This window comes from Saimiri boliviensis, chromosome 15 (genome assembly GCF_048565385.1).
Source record: "Saimiri boliviensis isolate mSaiBol1 chromosome 15, mSaiBol1.pri, whole genome shotgun sequence".
Taxonomy (NCBI): Eukaryota; Metazoa; Chordata; class Mammalia; order Primates; family Cebidae; genus Saimiri; species Saimiri boliviensis.
The window spans coordinates 19,730,523-19,751,253 of record NC_133463.1 but is presented as its reverse complement, the minus strand read 5'-3'; the positions used below and the strand labels follow the sequence as shown (position 1 = coordinate 19,751,253).

General features: G+C 37.9%; 1 protein-coding gene across 2 annotated transcripts in view; it reads left to right on the top strand.

The window, feature by feature from the left end:
• The window catches only part of ARFGEF1 (ARF guanine nucleotide exchange factor 1), a 163,312-nt gene that overhangs the window by 18,740 nt on the left and 123,841 nt on the right, over positions 1–20,731 (top strand). The window lies entirely within an intron of this gene.

Genomic DNA, 20,731 nt, shown 5'->3' with positions numbered 1-20,731 from the left:
AGATATGAAAACTCAAGTAGTCAACAATATAAGATTGATTAAAACATGTTAATACAGTGGAATGTTACAAAGTACTGTGTAGTGATGCGCTTGAAATATACTTACTAATATGGGAAGGTGAATAATTGGAAAAAGCAGATTATACAGCATTTTTCTTAGAACAAATGTGTGTAGATATACAGAGAAAAAGTGTTGCAAATACAAGGAAATTTTGACAAATATACCAAGAAATACATTTTACTGCCTTGTGGTAGAACTACAATAAAATATTCATGGTATGGTTAGAAGTATGTCATTGGGCCGGGTGTGGTGGCTCACGTCTGTAATCCCAGCACTTTGGATGCTGAGGCGAGTGGATCACCTGAGGTCAAGAGTTCGAGAGCAGCCTGGCCAACATGGTGAAACCCCCTCTCTACTAAAAATACAAAAAATTAGCCAGGAATGGTGTTGGGCGCCTGTCAGCGCAACTACTTGAGAGGCTAAGGCAGGAGAATTGCCTGAACCTGGGAAGCAGAGGTTGCAGTGAGCCAAGATTGCGCCATTACACTGCAGTCTATGCAATGAGCAAAATTCTGTCTCAAAAAAAAAAAAAAAGGAAAAGGAAATATCATTGAAGAGTCTGTATGCTTCTAAAGAACTTCTGCAAATGCAAAAATATTACCTGTTTATCTTCTTCCTCAAGCATGTGGTATTTAAATGTAGAGTAAGAGAGGAAAAAGAAAACATACACACCAATATAAGTAGTGGGCTTCTTATTGAAGTAGAAAACTCAAGAAAGAAGGTTGCTGACATCAAATATAGATGATTGAATGATGGTCATATTTACTAGCAAGTCAAGCTCATAGTGAGCACAGGGATAATTTAAATGTTTTTGATATTGCTTAGAGTATGCCTAACTAGAGTTAATTAGAAATTGATTGCACTTTGGGCTTGATTACCCATTATCTTGTAATAATAGGAAGGAAATTGTTTTGTTCTTCAAGTTAAGACCTCTCTTACTTTGATTCCTCAAAATGAGGAAAGAATAACTGGCCTCACATAGGCTTTTGACTAGGAGATATTTGTACTGTAAATCCTGACTTGACATCATGGATACAGATTCTTGGAAACTGATTTTTAAGTGAAATGACATATACCAGGTCCTTGAATAACACTGGTTAGTTAAACATCATGTCCTCATAAGGTTGATAAGGAAACAATGGTTTTGTTATGCATCATTTTGCCTAAAGTTGCAGTTTACAAGAACAACAATGTTGAGTGAAGACTTACTGTAATTAATGTCTTTGGTAATCTAAGTGTTATATAAGAATTAAAAAGTATTTTTGAGAGCACCTCATTGGTGGCTGTTATTTTCTAAAACACAAAAGAAGCCTTAGTTTCATCACAAAAAATATCTAAGCTAAGAAAGGTGTATAAGGTTTCAGAAAATGTCATTTTCATGTATGTATTCATTTAGGTCTTCTCAACGCATCCAGAAAAGGTATGGAAAACTAATTCAAGAATACAGGTTCTTTTAAGGTCTGTAGATAACACAGTGCTAAGCAGTATAGGTTTACTCTTGCAAATACTTGATTCTACATCCTTCTAGAGTTGGATCCCAAGTTTTTTCAATTACATGGAAACTGCCATTTATCAGTTATTTTCCTGTATATCATATTTGAGTCACAAAACAGTACAGTGAGTTTTAGATGTTCTTTTTCTCGTATTTCTTTTTTTTTTTTTTCTTTTCTTTTTTTTTTTTTTTTTGAGATCGAGTTTCACTCTGTCGCCCAGGCTGGAGTGCAGTGGCACGATCTCAGCTCACTACAACCTCCACCTCCTAGGTTCAAGTAATTCTCCCAACTCAGTCTCCCTAGTAGCTAGGATTATAGGTGTATGCCACTAAGCCTGGCTGATTTTTGTGTTTTTAATATAGAGGCGGGTTTCACCATGCTGGCCAAGCTGGTCAACTCCTGACCTCAAGTGATCTCCCTCCCTTGGCCTCCCAAAGTGCTGGGATTACAGGCGTGAGCCACTGTGCCCAGCATTTTTCTCATATTTCATATTCATAAATGCTCTCCTGAGGTCAGCTAAAAGTTGTGCTCATTCCATTATAACTTGATTAAAACTTTTTTAGTCATGAGTAGATGTTCTTCTGTCTTCCTTCCCTTCTTTGCCCATTGGGAAATATCTCAAAAATTTTCTCTCATAACAATTCATTATTTATATTTATTACGAGTATTTGCAGATAACCTTTGGGAATAGTAGACACATTAGTTATTCATATGTTGATAATGTACTTAGATTTCTGGAGAGTGCTTTCTTTCCTTCAACATCTAGCTGAGTTTTGTCCCACTGAGAGAATGAGAAACTTGACTGAAATAATGGGAGAAAATGGATTAATTTTGGAACATGGAACATTACAGGACATGGTAGGACTGGGGCAGGCCTGATAGAGGCTCCTTTATGTAATGTAGGGATAGCATGAGGTTGTAAGAGAGACAGAATAGATAGATAGGTGCAGACTGGTGAGATGAGAAAGTATTAAAAACAGCCTTTGCTTTGCACTTAGGAATAATGTGTATTATTTAAATGGTGTAAGCACTCATTATAATTTGTTGATGATAGTTGAAGTATATGGGGTATGCCTATTAGCCATTTTCTGTTAAAAAAGTGGAGTTTACCTCTGTGGCTCTTTGGGGCAACCTAATGTTTTGTATATTAAATTATGTTACTGTGAACTCTGGTTTTACCACAGGATTAAAAGCTAATAGAAATACTTTTTAGCCTTCACCATTTCATTTAACAAACATTTATTGAACATCTTATGTGTGTCTTAAAATTGTATTAGATACTAGGGAAACTAGGGAACACTCTACCTTCAATAGCTTGTAATCTCCTGGAGGAAGACAGATTTGCAGTAAATAGATGTTAGAATTCATAAATAGGTGCTATGGTAGGCATATATGAAACTGATGGAAACCCAAAGGAAGAATTATTGATCAGTTCTTTCTGGAGTACTATTGGGGTCGGGGCATGGGTCAGGGACAGCTTTATAAAGGAATCACTCTAGACCTCAGGCTTGGAAGATCACTAGATGGGTTTTCTGTAGGAGCACACTGTGGCAGAACTAATTGCATGAGCATAGAGAGGTATAAGGAAGCATTTCTGCACTTAGGAAACTGCAGAAAGTTCAGTATGACTGTGGGAATATAGTTTGGCAAAGAAAGCAGGGTCCAGATCATTGAAGACCTTTTATGGCATACTAAGGACTTTAGACCTTCTGTTGTAGACAGTAGAATGCCAAGCAAAGGAGTAAAATTGATGTTGCATTTCAGAGAAATCACTCTACTCTGATTGGCATTATGAGAAGTAGATTGCTGGGATTCAGAACTGCAGGCAGTGAGACCATTAATATTAGTAAACTGTTGCCTTAGCACAGGTTTGAAGAAGCAAGGGTTTGAACCTGAGGTACTGAACATGGAAAGCATAGATCTCAGTAAATTAACAGGATTTCATAAATGTTTGGGTGTGAGGAATGACAGGAAGGCATTTAGGATGATTCTGAGGTTTCTAATGACATGATTTTGAGAAGTTGGATCTGTTCACCAAAAATGGCCTTATGAGAAGATAAGCACATTCGATATAAATGATTTGAGGAAAAAATGTATTCAATTATGGTTAAATTGAGTTTGAATGCATGTGGGACATATGAGTAAAGATGTTTGGTTGATAATAGTTTATAACATGACAAAAGCTTAGGGGAGAGATCTGAGTTACAGATCAGGGTTTAGGTGTTACTAACACATAGTTACCCACTTAGGTCTTTTTGGAGAAGAGGAGATATATATTAAGTTATCTGGTAAGTTTACTCTCATTTATTGCTTGCTTTTTGTTTTTGTTTTTGTTTTTGTTTTTGTTTTGAGATAGAGTCTTGCTCTATCATCCAGGCTGGAGTGCAGTGGCACTATCTCTGCTCACTACAACCTTTTCTTCCCAGATATAAGCAATTCTCCTGCCTCAGCCTCCTGAGTAGCTGGGATTATAGGCTTCTGCCACCACGCCTGGCTAATTTTTGTATTTTTTAGTAGAGATGGGGTTTCACCATGTTGGCCAGGCTGGTCTCAGGATTACAGGCATGAGCCATTGTAATGGCCTGGCATTTATTGCTTTCTTTAGAAAACATTTAAGTATGTATTTGTTCCAGATTTTATTCTAAGCCTGAGGAATGTAGAGATACAATATAATATGGTCTTTGCTGTTAAGGAGCAGATTGAGGGAGATGAACACATGAAATAATTTCAGTATGGTAAGGTAAGTTGTGATAGTAATAACTGGAAGAAGCTATGGGAATAGAGAAGTATAATTATCTTAACCTGGAAGTGCGGGAGAAGACTTTTTGGTGAAGACAGGTATTTGTTTTAAAGCAACAGGGTTTCACTCTGTTGCCCAGGCTAGAGAGCAGCAGTGCAGTCTAACTCTCAGCAGCCTCAAACTCCTGAACTGAAGTGATTCTGCTACCTGAGTAGCCAGCCTCCCTAGTAGCTAGGACTATAGTCACATGCCACCATGCCTGGCTAATTTTTTTTTTTTAACTTTTTGTACAGATGGGGTTCTCTCTATATTGCCCAGACTGGTTTTGAACTCCTGGCCTCAAACAACTGTCCCCACTGGGCCTCCCAAAGTATTGAGTATGAGCCATCATGCCCAGCTGATAACAGCTATTTATTCTAGAAGGATGAATCGATTTTAGCCAGGAAAAGATGGGTGGGAAAAGTATTCTGGGGAAGAAGCAGCATCAGTAGCTAAGCCATGAATAGCTGAATAAACCCAAAGTGTGGTAGAGAGTTACCTAAAAGGATGGCATTTAAGAGACTTAAGTGTACACCAGGAATGGTAGATGAGGCTCATGGGAAGTGTTATAGGTGATGGTAAGGATGGGTGGAAAAACCACTGAAAGGGGTTTTAGTTGGGGGGTGACATAGAATATATGACTGAGGCAATCTTGAAAGGTACCTGTTGAGCATATTTGTGGTGGCATGGAATTGAGGCAGAGGACACCATTTGAACCAAAGCCTAAGAGTGTGGAATGGTATGTCATTATAGGGGATTTATAGTGTTCTTCTATAGTTGGAGTGTGCAATGCAAGGAACGGCATGCAAAGAGATGAGAGCAGTAGGCAGGAGCCAAATCATGAAGGCTTTTGTGTGCCATGCTGAAGAGCTTGAGCTTTATCTTGTCAGTTATCACTCTGGTGCTATGTAGAAGATGGATTAGAGCCAGTAGCCCTGTTGAGAGATGAAGCCCTGACCTAAAGAAGTGGCAGAAAGGATGGAGAGATTAAAATCAAGGGATTAAAACAGAAGTTCTCATCCTTGGCTGTACAAATAGACCAAGATCATCCATGGAATTTCTTAAAAATACAGTCAACTACATTGCATTCCTGGAGGTCCTCATTCACCAAGTTGGAGTATGGATGCAGGCAACTTATTTTGCTTTTTATTTTTGTTTTTTACATTAACATACAGTAAATTTGACTTTTCTTTTTTACTGTACACTTCCATGAATTAATTTTAACACACATGAAAATTTATGTAATCTGTCACAGTTGGGATACAGAATAGTTTTAGCACCCCCCAAAATATCCTCATGCTTATAGTCACAGCATTTCTTACATACCTAACCCCTGGCAGCCACTGATCTGTTTTCTTTTGTCATTTTAAGAATGTCATATATACAGAATGATATAGTGTGGAGGCTTTTGAGATTGGCTTCTTTCACTCAGCATGCCTTTAAGGTTTATCCAAGTTGCTGCATGGTATTAGTAGGCTGTTTCTTTTTTATTGCTGAGTAATATTCCATTGTATAGATGTCATTTATTTTAACATTCATTGAAGGACATTTGAGTTTCCAGTTTTGGCAGTATGACTAGAGCTTCTGTAAATATTCATGTACGGATTTTTACGTGAATTTAAGTTTTCATGTTTGTCTAGGGTAGGTAGCAAGGAATGGGATTGTTGGGTCATACGGTAAGTATATGTTTAATTTCATGAGAAACTTACAAACTGTTTCAGTTCTATTTGCTCCATATACTTACCAACTCTTAGGAGTGTCAGTATTTTTTTTAATTTAACCATGTTAATAGGTATGTAGTGCTGACACTTTTGGGAGTGTCAGTATTTTTTGAATTTAACCATGTTAATAGCTATGTAGTATTACATGATTGTGGTTTTTATTTGCATTTTCTTAATGGCTAATGACGTTGAGCTTTTTTTTTTGGACAATGTTTCACTCTTTTACCCAGGCTGTAATGCAGTGGTGGGATCTCAGCTCACTATAACCTTCGCACCCCTGGGTTCAAGTGATTCTCCTGCCTCAGCCTCCTGAGTAGCTGGGATTATAGGCACCCACCACCATGCCCGGCTAATTTTTGTATTTTTAGTAGAAATGGGGTTTCACCCCGTTGGCCAGGCTGGTCTCAAAATCCTGACCTCAGGTGATCCACCTGCCTCAGCCTCCCAAAGTACTAGGATTACAGGTGTGAGCCACCGAACCTAGTCTTTACATCTTTTTTTGTAATTTGCTACTGCATATCCTCTTTGGTGAATGTATAAGGCTTTTGCCCATTTTAAAATTTGGTTATTTGTTTTCTTACCGTTAAGTTTTAAGAGTTTTTAAAGTGTGTATTCTAGATACAAATCTTTGCCGGATAAATGATTTGCAAATATTTTCTGTAGCCTACCTTTTATTCTCTTAACTTTGTCTTTCACAGAGCAATCATTTTAATCTTGATAAATCTATTTTATTTTTTTCTTATATGTCACATGCTTTTGGTGTTGTGAACTCTGCCTAATCCAAACTCATGGAGTTTCTCCTATGTTTTTCAAAGTTTGATAGTTTTTTGTTTTACATTTAGATCTGTCATCCATGTAAGTTAATTTTTGTATAAGGTGGGAGTTTTAGGTCAAGAGTTTTTTTTTTTTTTTTTTTTGCAATTTGGATGTCTAATTCCAACACTATTTGTTGAAAAGATTATCTTTTCTTCATTGAATTGCATTTGTACTTTTGTAAAAAAATTAATCATCTATACTTCTGTGGGTCTGTATCTGGACTCTATTCCATTGATCTGTGTGTCTATTCTCTAATACTACATTGTTTTTATTATAATAATTTTAAATTCTTAAAATTGGAGATAGATATTTCTCCTAAATTGTTCTTCTTTATTTAGATTTGTTTTGTCTATCCTAGTTACATTGCCTTTCCTAGCAAGTTTTAGAATCTATCTATGTGTGGAAAATCCTACTAGAATTTTGATTGGCAGTGGATTAAATCTGTAGATAATTTTGGGGAAATCTTTGTTGTTTAATTTAGAGTTTCAGTCCATGAACATGATATATTTATTGTTTTTTTAGTTCTACTTTGATGTTTTATCAGCATTTCTTTTAGTATATATTTTATATGTGTTTTGTTAAGTTCATGCTTAAGTATTTTATTCTGTGGGGAGCTATTATGAATATTTTGTTTTGTTTCGAGACAGGGTCTTGATCTGTTGCTGAGGCTGGAGTACAGTAGCACAGCCCACTTCAGTTCTCACCTTCTGAGAACAAGTGATCCTTCTGCTTCAGCCTCCCAAGTAGCTGGGACTACTCATGCATGCACCACCCTGGCTGGCTAATTTTTAAAGTTTTTTTGTAGAGATGGGGATCTTACTGTAATGCCTGAGCTGGTTGTGAATTCCTGGACTCAAGCGTTCTTTTTGCCTTAGCTTCTCAAAGTGCTAGGATTACAGGTGTGAATAATCATTGTACCTGGCTGTAAATAGTATTTTTTAAAACTTTGGGTTTTCAGTTGTTCATTGCTAATATATAGAAATATGATTGATTTTTGTGTGTTGCAACCTTGCTAAATTCATTTATGAATACTTTTTTTTTCATCTTCGAGATTTCTTGGGATTTTTAAATTTAAATAATCATGCAATTTGTGAATAAGAACTTGTGTATTTCTCTCTAACCTACATGCCTTTATTTACTTATTTACACCGTCTGTGATGTTCAGTACAAAGCTGAGTAGAAATGATGAGAGGGTTTCCATACCCAACCAGCTCTTGTTTTTGTGTAGCTACTCTATCATTCTCCTCTATTGCTAGATTACTGGGAGTTTTTAAAATCATGAGTGGATGCTGAATTTTGTCAAATGATTTTTCTGTATCAGTTGAAGTGATCATGTGATTTTTATTCTTTAGCCTATTTCTGTGGTAGATTACATGGGTTGCTTTTTTTCTTTTGAGATGAAGTCTTGCTCTGTCGCCCAGACTGGAGTGCAGTGGCACATTCTCAGTTCACTGCAACCTCTGTCTCGTGGGTTCAAGCAGTTCTTGTGCCTCAGCCTCCTGAGTAGCTGGGACTGCAGGCACATTCCACCACACCCGGCTTTTTAATACTTTTAGTAGTTTCACCATGTCGGGCTGGTCTCAAACTCCCAACCTCAGGTGATCTGCCAACCTCAGCCTCCCAAAATGCTGGGATTACATGTGTGAGCCACCACTCCTGGCCTCTTTTTTTTTTTTTTTTTTTAATTTTTTGAAAATATTACATGTTTCTGTACTGCTTTTGTTCAGTGCAATTGTGATGCTAACTACATCATAATTTGGTTCTGGTGTTGAGTCAGATTTCACAGGTTAAGGTAACCAGTCTGGCCAACAGGGCAAAACCCTGTCTCTACTAAAAATGCAAAAATTAGCCGGGCATGGTGGCAGGCATCTGTAATACCAGCTTCTCAGGAGGCTCAGGCAGGAGAATTGCTTGAACCCAGGGGTGCGGAGGTTGCAGTGAGCTGGGATCGTGTCACTTTACTCCAGCCTGGGTGAAAAAGCGAAACGCTGTCCCCACCCAAAAAAAAAAAAAAAAGGTTTATTCTAAAGATACAAAACTATAACTAATTTAACGTTAAAATTTTAATGTAATATTAAATATTTAATTTACTATTAAATTAGTTTTGTTTCCTTAGAATAAACCCCAGTGGGTTATGGTAGTTAATTCTTTTTATAGATTGCTGGATTCTAGTTAATATTTGATTGATGATTTTTGCATCTATATTCATGAGTGATATTTGTCTGCATTTTTCTTTGCTGCCTTTGTTCAATGCAATTCTGATGCTAACTATATCATAATTTGGTTCTGGAGTTGAGTCAGATTTCACAGGTTAAGGGCATAGTTCTCAGCAAAACTGTTTTCACTTCAGATAGTAGCTATAAGCTTGAGAGTTTCCAGACCACCTGCACTTCTGACCAATTGGCTACAAATTCAGGGGTTCTTGTTACCTCCTCAAGTTCTGTAGAACAACTTGCAGAACTCAGGAAAGTGCTTTTTCAAGATTATCGTTTTGTTATAAAGGATACAAATTAGTATGATTCAAAAGAAGAGTACTATAGGGTGAGGTTTGGAAGGGCCCCAGACACAAAGCTTTTGTGTCCTCAGAATGCTTTACCCTCCCAGTTCATCAATGTGTATCACTAACCAGGAAAGCTCACCCAAGCTTTTGGTGTCCAGAGTTTTTCTTGGGGTGTCATTACACAAGAATTACTGAGTGAGTGATTGGCTACATGATTGAATCCAAGCTGCAACCCTCTCCCCTCTTTGGAGGTGGGGCTGAGATCATGTGGTTCAAAACCCAAACTTTATTCACATAGTTGTTCTTTCCAGCATGGTTAATCCCTATCCTGAAACTGTCCAAGGGGTTCACCATGAGTAATGAAGATGCTCCTATCAGGAAATTTCAAGGGTTTAGAGGCTCCCTCCCTGAACTAGGGACAAAAACCAACCAGATTCTTAATTATATGACAGTCTAGGCTGGGCATGGTGGCTCGTGCCTGTAATCTCAGCACTTTGGGAGGTCGAGGTATGCAGATCACTTGAGCCCAGGAGTTCAAGACCAGCCTGGGCAACACAGCAAAACCCTGTCTCTACAAAAAATACAAAAATTAGCTGGGTGTGGTGATATACACCTGTGTCACAGCTACTTGGGACACTGAGGTGGGAGGATCATGGAGCCTGGGGAGGTTTAGGCTGCAGTGAGCTATGATCATGCCACTGCACTCCAACCTGGGCAACAGAGTGAGTGAGACCCTGTCTCAAAAAAAAAAAAAAAAAAAAATCATTATTATACAGTAGTCCAGTTTTGTTATCAAGAGAATACTGGGCTCATGAAAGGAACGGAGATATGTTTTATCTTCTAATATTTTCTAGAGGAGATTGGACAGAATTGATATAAGTTCTTTTATAAACATGGTAGAATTCTCAGGTGAAACCATCTGGTCCAAGAGATTTCATTTTTGATAGTTTTTAATCTATGAATTCAATGTCTTTAATAGTTACAGGACTATTCAAATTATCTATTTCATGTTGGAAGAATTGTGGTAGCTTGTGCTTCTTGAGGAATTGGTCTCATCTCAGTTCTGTACTGCTTTTATTCATCTCAGTTCCCAGATTTATGTATGTAGAATTGTTTGCACCTAGTCCCTCTTAATGTCTGCGGTGTTTGTACTGATTATCTTGCTTTATTCTTTCCTTCCTCTTGCTAGAGTTTCAATTTTACTGATTTTTTAAACAACCAGCTTTTTAAATTGATTTTTCCTATTTTTTATTTTCTGTTTTGTTGATTTTTGCTCTTGTGCTCTTTTTTTCCTCTCCTTGTTTTGGGTTTATTCTGTGCTGCTTTTCCTAGTTTCTTAAGGTGGGAGCTTAGATTTGTGACTTTTATCCTATGAAGTATTTAGTGCTGTAAGTCTCCCTTTAATGAAGTGTGCTTTAGCTGTATCCCATAAAATTTGTTATATTTTCGTTTTTGAGTTCCATGTATTTTTTTAAAATTTCCTTTAAGACTTCCTTTTGACCCATGGATTATGTAGAAGTGTGGTGTTTAATTTCCAAGTTTGGAAATACTAGTTTTTCTACATGATTCCTATTTTTATTTCACTGTGGTAGAGAACACGCTCTGGGCTGCTCTGCCCATGGAGTAGCCATTTTTGTATTCCTTTATTTTCTTAATATTGAGTTGCTTTCACTTTACTCTTTTAAAAAAGCACACTCTGTATGGTCTCAATTCTTTTTACTTTGTTGAGATTTGTTTTATGGCCCAGAATATGGACTGTCTTGGTGAATGTTCCATGGATATTTTAAAAGAATGTGTATCTAGCTGTTATTGATTGGAGTATTCTTAATTTATATCCTGCTGCTTGATGATGTTCAGTTCTGTATCCTTAGTGTTTTTGTTTTTTTTTTTTTTTTTTTTTTTTGGTCTAGTTATATTGTTGCAAGAGGGATGTTTAATTCTTCAGCTATAATAGCAGATTTGTCTGTTTCTCCTTTCAGTTCTATTCATTTCAATTTCTTGTTATTTTGAAGCTCTTTTATTATATACACATTTAGGATTACTGTGTATTCTTGATGTGTTTGACCCTTTTATCATTGTGTAATGTCCTTTTTTCTGGTCATTTTTTTGTTTACAATTCTACTTTATCTGATATTAATACAGCCACTCCTACTTTCTTTTAATATCTTTCTCCATCTGTTTACTTTCATCCTACTGTATCATATAGTAGTATGGGGTATGTATGGTTTATTTTTCTTGAGAGACAGGATCTTGCTCTGTTGCCTAGGTTGGAGTGCAGCAGTGTGATCATAGCTTGCTCAAGCATTCCTCCTGCCTCAGCCTCCTGAGTAGCTGGCACTATAGCAGGCACATGCCACCATGCCCACCTAGCCAATTTTTAAATTGTTTTATAAAGTTGAGGCCCTGTTATGTTGCCCAGACTGCTTTTAAACTCCTGGGCTCAATGATTTGGGGATCATGGAGGACAGGAGGCAGAACTAGATTGTAGCTCCAGACAGACTAGCATGCGGAGGCTTGCACTGTAAGTTTTAGCTCCACATCAACTGCAAAAACAAACCAGCAATCCTGAGAGGACCCAAAGACCTTCTGAAGGAAGCAGACTGCTTCTGCAGAACCTAGGAGATCTCCCCCAAATACTGTGAGTGCCCCAACTGTAGAAGTAGGAAAGGGAGACCCTCCTCTCCCGAACATACACCCCCAACTGGAGAAGCTGAAGGTCTGTTTGCGGGAGAAGTTTCTGACTTTACCTGGAACTGAGTCAAGTTAGTTGAGCTGAGTGAAATAACAGGTATAGAGGAAGCAGCAGAAAGGCCCTGGGAGCTCACTGGGTTCCTACCTGGCACCACTGGGATCCATCAGGAGGTTGGCCAGAGGAACAGGGGGTAAAAATTCCTTCTCCACAGGGAGAAGGAATTCTCTCGCTGAACTTTGTAACAAGGTGAATGAGAAGCTTCCTGGTCAGAACTCAGGGGAGGGCTTGAGTCCGGCTTGTAGACTTCAGTCAGGGGAAGAACTAAAGCCCTTTCTTTTTTTCACACCTGGGAGATGGAAAGCCTCAGGCAAGTTTTCAAGCTCCTCTCACCCTCCACCTGGAAGCAGACTTGGGGCTGTTGCAGGGGGCACTTGGGAGTGAGACTGATCCTTTGGTTTGCATGGAAGTTGGGTGCGACTTATGACTGCCCACTTCCCCCAACTTCCCTGACAACCTGCATGACTCAGCAGAGGCAGCCATAATCCTCCTAGGTACACAACTCCAGTGACCTGGGAATCTCACCACATACTCCACAGCAGCTGCAGCAAGACCTATCCAAGGAGAGTCTGAGCTCAGATATGCCTAACCCCACCCCCCACCTGATGTTCCTTCCCTACCCACCCTGGTAGTGGAAGACAAAGGGCATGTCATCTTGGGAGTTCTAGGGCCCTGCCCACTGCTGGTCCCTCTTCGCACTACTATAGCTGGTGCTTTCTGGAAAGCACCACCTCCTGGCAGGAGGCCAACTAGCACAAAAACAGAGCATTAAACTAGCAAAGCTAAGAACCCTGACTGAGTTGATTGCACAGAACAGGTGCTGGTATCCATGGCTGATCACAGGACTCTGTGCAGACAAGCCTCAGTACCAGCCTGGAGCTGGGTAGGCTCTCTGGGTGGATAGACCCAGAAGAGAGACAACAATCACTGCAATTCCGCTCACAGCAAGCCACATCCACTGGAAAAGAGGAAGAGTACTACGTCAAGGGAACACCCTGTCGAACAAAAAAATCTGAACAACACTCCAGCCCTAGACCTCTCTGACAGAGACTACCCAAATGAGAAGGAACCAGAAAACCAACCGTGGTAATATGACAAAACAAGGCCTGTCAGCACCCCCCAAAAATCATGCTAACCAGCATGTGGATCCAAACCAAGAAGAAATCCCTGATTTTAAATCCCCAAAATTTAAAATAATTTAGAAGGTTAATTCTTAAGCTAATCAGGGAGGGAGCAGAGAAAGCCCAATTGAAGGAAATCCAAAATATCAACTCCTGGCTCAAGTGATCTTCCTGGCTCAGCCTCCCAAGTAGCTGGGATTCTCGGTGTACACTACCACACCCAGCTAAATGTTTTCTAGTTGTCGTGCTTAGACCTTTTATATTTAATGTAATATTTATATATAAGGTCATAAGTCTGCTATTTTACTTTTGCTTTCTGTTCCCTCTGTTTTTCTTTACTGTGTCCATTTCCCTGCCTTTATGTGGATCTCTTGAAAAATTTTTAGAATTCCATTTTGATTTTTCTGTTGGGAGTTTTGAGTGTATCTCTTTATATTTGATTTTTGGTGGTTGTACAAGGCATTACATTATTCATACATTGCTTTTCACAGAATACTGATGTCAACATTTTACCAGTTTGAATAACCTGTAGAAAAACCTTAGCTCCATTTAGGTTCTTTTATCTTCCCTCTTTATAGTATTGTCTTAAATAGTTCCTCTACATAAATTAGGAATCACATAAGATAGTGTTTTTTATGTTGAATGTGTAACATGATTTTTTTAAACTCAATAGGAGAATGGTGGTATATGCTGCCATATTTTTACATTTTCCATTCTTCACAGTGTTTCAGAATTTATCATTTCATTTGTGTTTGAAGAACTTTAGTTATTCATTTAGGATAGATTTTGTGATCACAGGTTTTTTAGGCTTTTTTTGTTTGTTTGTTTGTTTTGGTTATCCTTCATCTGAGAAGATCTTGATTTTACCTTTATTCCTTTAGGATTTTTCACAGAATATCTATATAACTCTGGGTGACAGATCGTTTCTTTCAGCTTTTGGAAATGTGCCACAATCCCCACATGTTGGCTTCCATGGTGTCTGATAAATCCACTGTCATTCTAATCATTGTTCTTCTATTGATATTATGTCATTTCTACTGCTTTCAAGATTGTTTTGTCTTTAGTTTTCTGGAGTTTGATTCTGATGTGTCTTGGCTTGGATTTCTATCCTGTTTGGATTAGAAGCTCAGCCTCAGCTGAATCTATAGGTTTGTATATAATAGAGTATTTTGTATTAGCGGTTACAACCCAGCGTTGGATCGTGAAGTCAGTTTTGTGGCTTATGGCTGGTATTATGATTGGTTTTCAATAGACTAGAAAATGAAAATATATCCCAGAATAACAAGGATAATAATTAAATTTTTGTTTTTTAACATATATATGTAGGTGTTTTCTGGGATCCAGTATATAGTGGTTTGCAGTCAGAAACGTTGGAAAACTGTTGTGAACATTCACAAGATTTTGTTTTGTTTGAAAAAAGAGGCTAATTAACACCCCAGTATCTGAGACTTTGATGCTAATGAGCAAAAAGTATTTTTTTTTTCCTCCAAATCACCTGGGTTTCATACTCTGTTTCTTCTAACCAGTTAAATTATTTAAAAACTTATGAAGGTAAGTAGATGTTACCTTTTGTATAAACTCAAAGCAGATGGCTTTAGGAACAGTGTTACTTTCTGCCCCTGATGTTGTATGCAATAATCATAAGTAGGGAAGGTATGCAAAGGAAAAGGGAAGAAAATAGCAAAGAAGAACAAGATTATATTTTTTCTTTCTCTTTTAGTTCTCCAGAATATGGTAGCATTTATTAAATGTCTGCTTACTATGTAACTCACACTGTGCTAGGTGCTAGTAATGCAAAGAAGAATGAAAAAATGTCCCTGTTCTATGTAACAGATCACTAAAGCTTATTCTTCATGTCTAGCTGAAATTTTGTATCCTTTGATCAATAGCTCTCTTTTCCCCATTTGTGTACCTCATCTAGTCTCTGGTAGCCATCATTCTACTCTCTACTTCTATGAGTTTGACTTTTTTAGATTACACATATAAGTAAAATCAAGTGTCTTTCTATGCCTGACTTTTTTCACTTAGCGTATTATCTTCCAGGCCCATCTGTGTTGTCACAAACGACAGGATTTCTTTCCTTCTTTTTAAGGCGGAATGGTATTCTGTTGTGTATATTTTATCAGATTGTCTTTATCCATTTATTTGATGATGGATACCTAGGTTGCCTCCATATTTTAGCTACTGTGACTATAATAAGTAATAATGCATTGTATATTTCAAAATTACTAAAAGTAGATTTTAAATGTTTCTACAATTTAAAAAAAAGTATGTGCATTGGATTTGTTAATTAGCTTGATTTGGTCATTCCAAATTGTAAAAACATTTGGAATGACCAAATCGTAAAAATGTATCAAAACACCTCATTGCACCCCATAAACATATAATATATACAATTAATATGAGTCCACTAAAATAATTAAATTCTTGTTCCTTGCATTCAAGTAGCTCATAATCAAGGGTAAGCAAGTAATCACAAGTGCTTTGTATATAAGTACCTTATAAAGATAGGTCCTTGGTTCTATGGGAGCACATTAGCAGGGATGATGAGTGAGAATGGGAAGTGGGCAAGAAGCTGAGGCTGTGGAATATTTCACCTAAGAGGTGAAGTTCAGCCTCCATCTTGAGAGGAGGAGCCAGGGATTGCCAGGCATATCACAAGGGAATTGATTTAGGGGGCAAAGCCCTAGCTGTATTTTATTAAGCTCTATAACCTGTTAACCATCTGATTTTCTTACCTAGATCTTCATAACACATTAAAAGAGCTTTCTGTGATCCTGGCAATCCTTTTGTACCTCTAGGTAGCTGTCTCTTCCATTTGCCAACAAGTTATATCAAACCTCAATCTCTCTAAGCCTCTTTAATTCTTCCTATTTCAGTTATCTATCAGTGTATAGTAAACCACCCAAGACTTAGTGGTATAACACAGTGATCATTTTATTATACTTATGTGTGTCAGGAATTCAGATGGGCATGTTGCTGCTTCACAGTGTCCGGTGCCTCAGCTGGGCAAACTGAAATGACTTGAGGGACATGTGAATGGCTGGGAGCTGGAATCCTCTGGAGCCATCTTTATTTACATGTCTGGTGCCAGGATGATGATGACTTGAAAGCTGGGCTTAGCTAGGACTGGTGACTGAACTGTTTTTATGTAGCCTCCAAGTGGCTGGGGCTTCTCACAACGGAGCCACTGGGTTCACAGCAGAGCCACTGGGTTCCAAGAGAGGGTACCTGGAAAGCCAATATTCTATTATAGAAGAATTAGGCAGGAGCTGCTTGGCCTTTCTGACCTGACCTCAGCCATTGTTCATTGTCACTTCCACTGCATTCTCTTGGTTACAAATGAATCCCTAAGGCCAGCCCAGATAAAAGGAGAGGGGAATTAGACTATCTCTTGGTGGCAAGGTCACTTTGTAGAAGAGCATGTGGGATGGCAGATACCATAGTGGCCATTTTGGAAAATACAGTCTGCCACACTCTTTCCCAGTCTTCATATTCATAAATCTTGATTCCTACTGAATATTGCCACTTGAATATCCCACAGTTTCTTAAAATAAAACATGACCATTACTTCTTCTTCACCCCTACCCCTCCAACTCTACCCCTGCACATTGAGAAAATGGCATTGTGTCTGGTTACCTCTATTATCCAGTTATGCAAGCCAGATCCTCTTTTCTTCTTAATACCTCACTTCCCTACTCTCCAGATTTCTAAGATTGTTCCATTCTTCTTCCTTGTCCATGGAATTTACATTTACTCATCCCTGTTGTCACCAGCTTTTCTTATAACAGTGCTTGCACACATGCAATTTGAGATAGATCATAGAAATACTGAAGTTAACTTTTGTAGTCACATTCCATTCTTCAGACTTGGCTCAAAGCTACTTGTGATTAATTGGTGGCTGATTTGATTCTCTTTCTAGAGAATTTACCTTCGTGAGTTTATTCATTTAAAAGGAGCCAAGCAGGAAAGAAACACAATAGGATGAATTCCATAAATATTTTTGAATACTGGCAGCATTATGGTAATTGATATATAGACTCCCACAGTTACTGCTTTGAAGGAGACAGTACTTTGGATGTGTAGGTTCTAATGTGTTTATTAAAAACTATTCATTTACAGCTGGGTGTGGTGGCTCATGCCTATAATCCCAACACTTTGGGAGGCTGAGGAGGGTGTATCACCTGAGGTCAGAAGTTCAAGACCTGCCTGACCAACATGGTGAAACCTCATCTCTAATAAAAATACAAAAATTAGCTGGGCATGGTGGCAGGTGCCTGTAATCCCAGCTACTCAGGAGGCTGAGGCAGGAGAATTGCCTGAACCCAGGAGGAGGTTGCGGTGAGCCAAGATCACACCACTGCACTCCAGCCTGGGTGACACAGTGAGACTTCGTCCAGAAAAAAAAAAAAGGGGGCAAGCAAACAAAACTGTTCATTTGCCTTTGAGATCTTTCCTTAAATTTCCACTTTAGTGTGCATTTAGTAGCTGCTGTTACTTTGTAAATTGTACTATATATAAGACAAAATTGGTATCATGAGAGGTAAATACAAATCACAGTGTATAGATAATAGAATTTGTTGAATCCATATAAATCTTATTTTGAGGTTTATGTTTATACTGTCAAAGTGGAAAAAAGCAGCTAAGCAAGTTGATAGTAAAAATAATATTGGGGAGGATGTTTCATGTACTTAGGAGATCAGGTATAATTCTCATATACTCAGATTTAAAAAAAAAAATACCAGTCTTTTCTGTTCATTAAACAAGTCCTGTGCCTTATAAACAGTGTTGACTTGGCTAGAAAATATTACATAGAAATTCCATCAATAAGCAATTCATTAGTTTTAAATTGTATGCCATTCTTAGTAGCATGATGAAATCTTGCTTTGTCCCATTCAGGATGTGAATCTGTCCAGCGTCTCCATGCTCTATAAGCTACCTTCCCGTTTAGTCACAGTGATCACAACTGACTACAACTGACTTTTACAGTATGGCTGTACTTGTGTTCAAGTCACCCTTATTTTACTTAATAGCCCCAAAGTGTGAGAGTAGTGATGCTGGCAATTGAGATATGCCAAAGAGAGGCTTGTAAAGTGCTTCCTTTAAGTGAAAAGGTGAAAGTTCTCAACTTAAGCAAAAAAATCATATGCTGAGGTTCCTAAGATCTGTAGTAAGATATAATCTTCTATCTGTGAAATTATGAAGAAGGAAAAATAAATTTCTTGCTAGTTTTGCTGTCGAACCTCAAACTGTGAAAATTACGGCCATAGTAATGTATGATAAATACTTAATTAAGATGAAAAGACATTAAATTTGTCATGAAAGACATGAACAAAAACATGTTCTAGTTGACAGTAATCAAGTTTGATTTTATCTGAGGTTTCAGGCATCCACTGAAGTCTTGGAATATATCCCCTGCAGATAATGGGGAATACTATAATGTGTTTATCCTGATAATTGTAGAATGATATTTTTCAGTTTATTTGCACCAGTTATTAGAAGTTTGCTTAAATATAGCACAAGGTAGTAGATAATACACTAGTTTAAGACTAGAGAAACAAGTTTCTGGATCACTGCCTACCAGCTGATAGACCTTAGAACTGGCCATTATTTATTCTGATCCTTAGTTTCCTTATCAAGTTGATTGCAGATGTTCACCTATTCTTTAGCTTGTGGGCTGTACAAAAACACATGGTGGGCTTTTGTTCACCTATGTTTTAGAATACAAGGAACCTTTATAATCTAGTAGTTAGTGAAGTCAGGGTTGTTTCTCATGCTCACAGTTATTTAGTGACATTTGGTATCAAAACATAGCACTCTTAAAAATGTTTCATTTCCTCTGATATTTCTAGTTAGTTTATAATTTACTTAACCAGAATGCTCTAATTCACCTTATACAAAAACTGCCAGCTCCTCTTCTTCCCCTGCCTTGCCTTTTTTCTTACCTTACTGGTTTGTAGTAGTATCCCAGCCTCCTAAATAACAGTGATTTTTTTTTTTTATGAAAAATACTAAAAAATATATTTTACAATGATTTAGGGCAGTCAACACAGCATTTCCTCCTTATCCATACATTTATTTTATTTTTTTTATTTTTGACATGGAATCTCATTCTGTCACCCAGGCTGGAATATAGTGGCATGATCTCAGCTCACTGCACCCTCCACCTTCTGAGTTCAAGCGATTCTTGTGCCTCATTCTCCTGAGTAGCTGGGAATACAGGCGTGTACCACCATGCCTGGCTAATACTTGTATTTTTAGTAGAAATGGGATTTCACCATGTTGGCCAGGCTGGTCTCTAACTCCTGTCCTCAGGTGATCGACGTGCCTCGGCCTCCCAAAGTGCTGGGATTATAGGTATGAGCCACTGTGCCCACAGCCCACATATATATTTTAAAGTGACTTAGATTATTTTTGATTGTATGTCTTCGTGGTTTGTGCATTTTTAGTAGCTCATCTACAGATCTTAAATATCATTGTGAACCTTTATTAAAGCAGTATTCTAAATAGCTGCAGTTGATATTTTTATACTCTCCTCTAGTTCTACCAGTGATAAAATGGAAAGGGATTTGGTTCACAGAAAACTAGACTGAAAAACTGAACATCAAATGCCTGGCACACAGTAGGCAATGAATAAATTGTATGTATTGTATAAATAAGTTGTATGTATTGTGCGAATGAATTGTAGAAATTGTATAGCAAGGTGATTTTGCAAAGTCACTTTATAAAGGGTTTAACACAGTCCCTGTTATATGAAAGATGCTCAGTTAGTGATAGTTTTAAATAATAACTTATAGGCCAGTAGTTGTTTATGATACCCAAATTTAATACATTTTGTTCAGTATTCTCAGATATACCTATATACTAAAGCAGCTCATAAACCAGAATCTGTAGGTAGATTCCCTAATATTGAAACCTGATTAACCATACACCCAAGCCATGCAGCCCTTGGACAAGTTATTCAACCTCTCTTCCTCAATTTTTCAATCTTTAAAATGAAGGTACAGTGTATTCCTCATAGGATTGTTGTCAAATATAACTATGCTAGTTACATGTAAAATGTAATGGTCTATGTAAAGTTTAGTGTATGTGAAGTATAGTAGTGCTAGGCACACATTTGAAAGCCCTTCTTCCAAATTCCAAGCAGATTTTGTCAATAGCCAGATTTTTTTTTTTTTTTTTTTTTTTTTTAAAAGAGACGAAGTCTCACTCTGTCACCCAGGCTGGAGTGCAGTGGTGTGATTTCTCACCTCAACCTCTGCCTTCCAGGTTCAGCTGATTCTCCTGCCTCAGCCTTCCAAGTAGCTGGGATCACAGGTGCTCACCATCATGCCTGGCTAATTTTGTATTTTTAGTAGAGACAGTCTTTCACCATGTTGGCTAGGCTGGCCTTGAAGTCCTGACCTTGGGTGATCTGCCCACCTTGGCCTGCCAAAGTCCCGGGATTACAGGCATGAGCCACTGTGCCCAGCCAAGTAAATTTAAGGGTCTT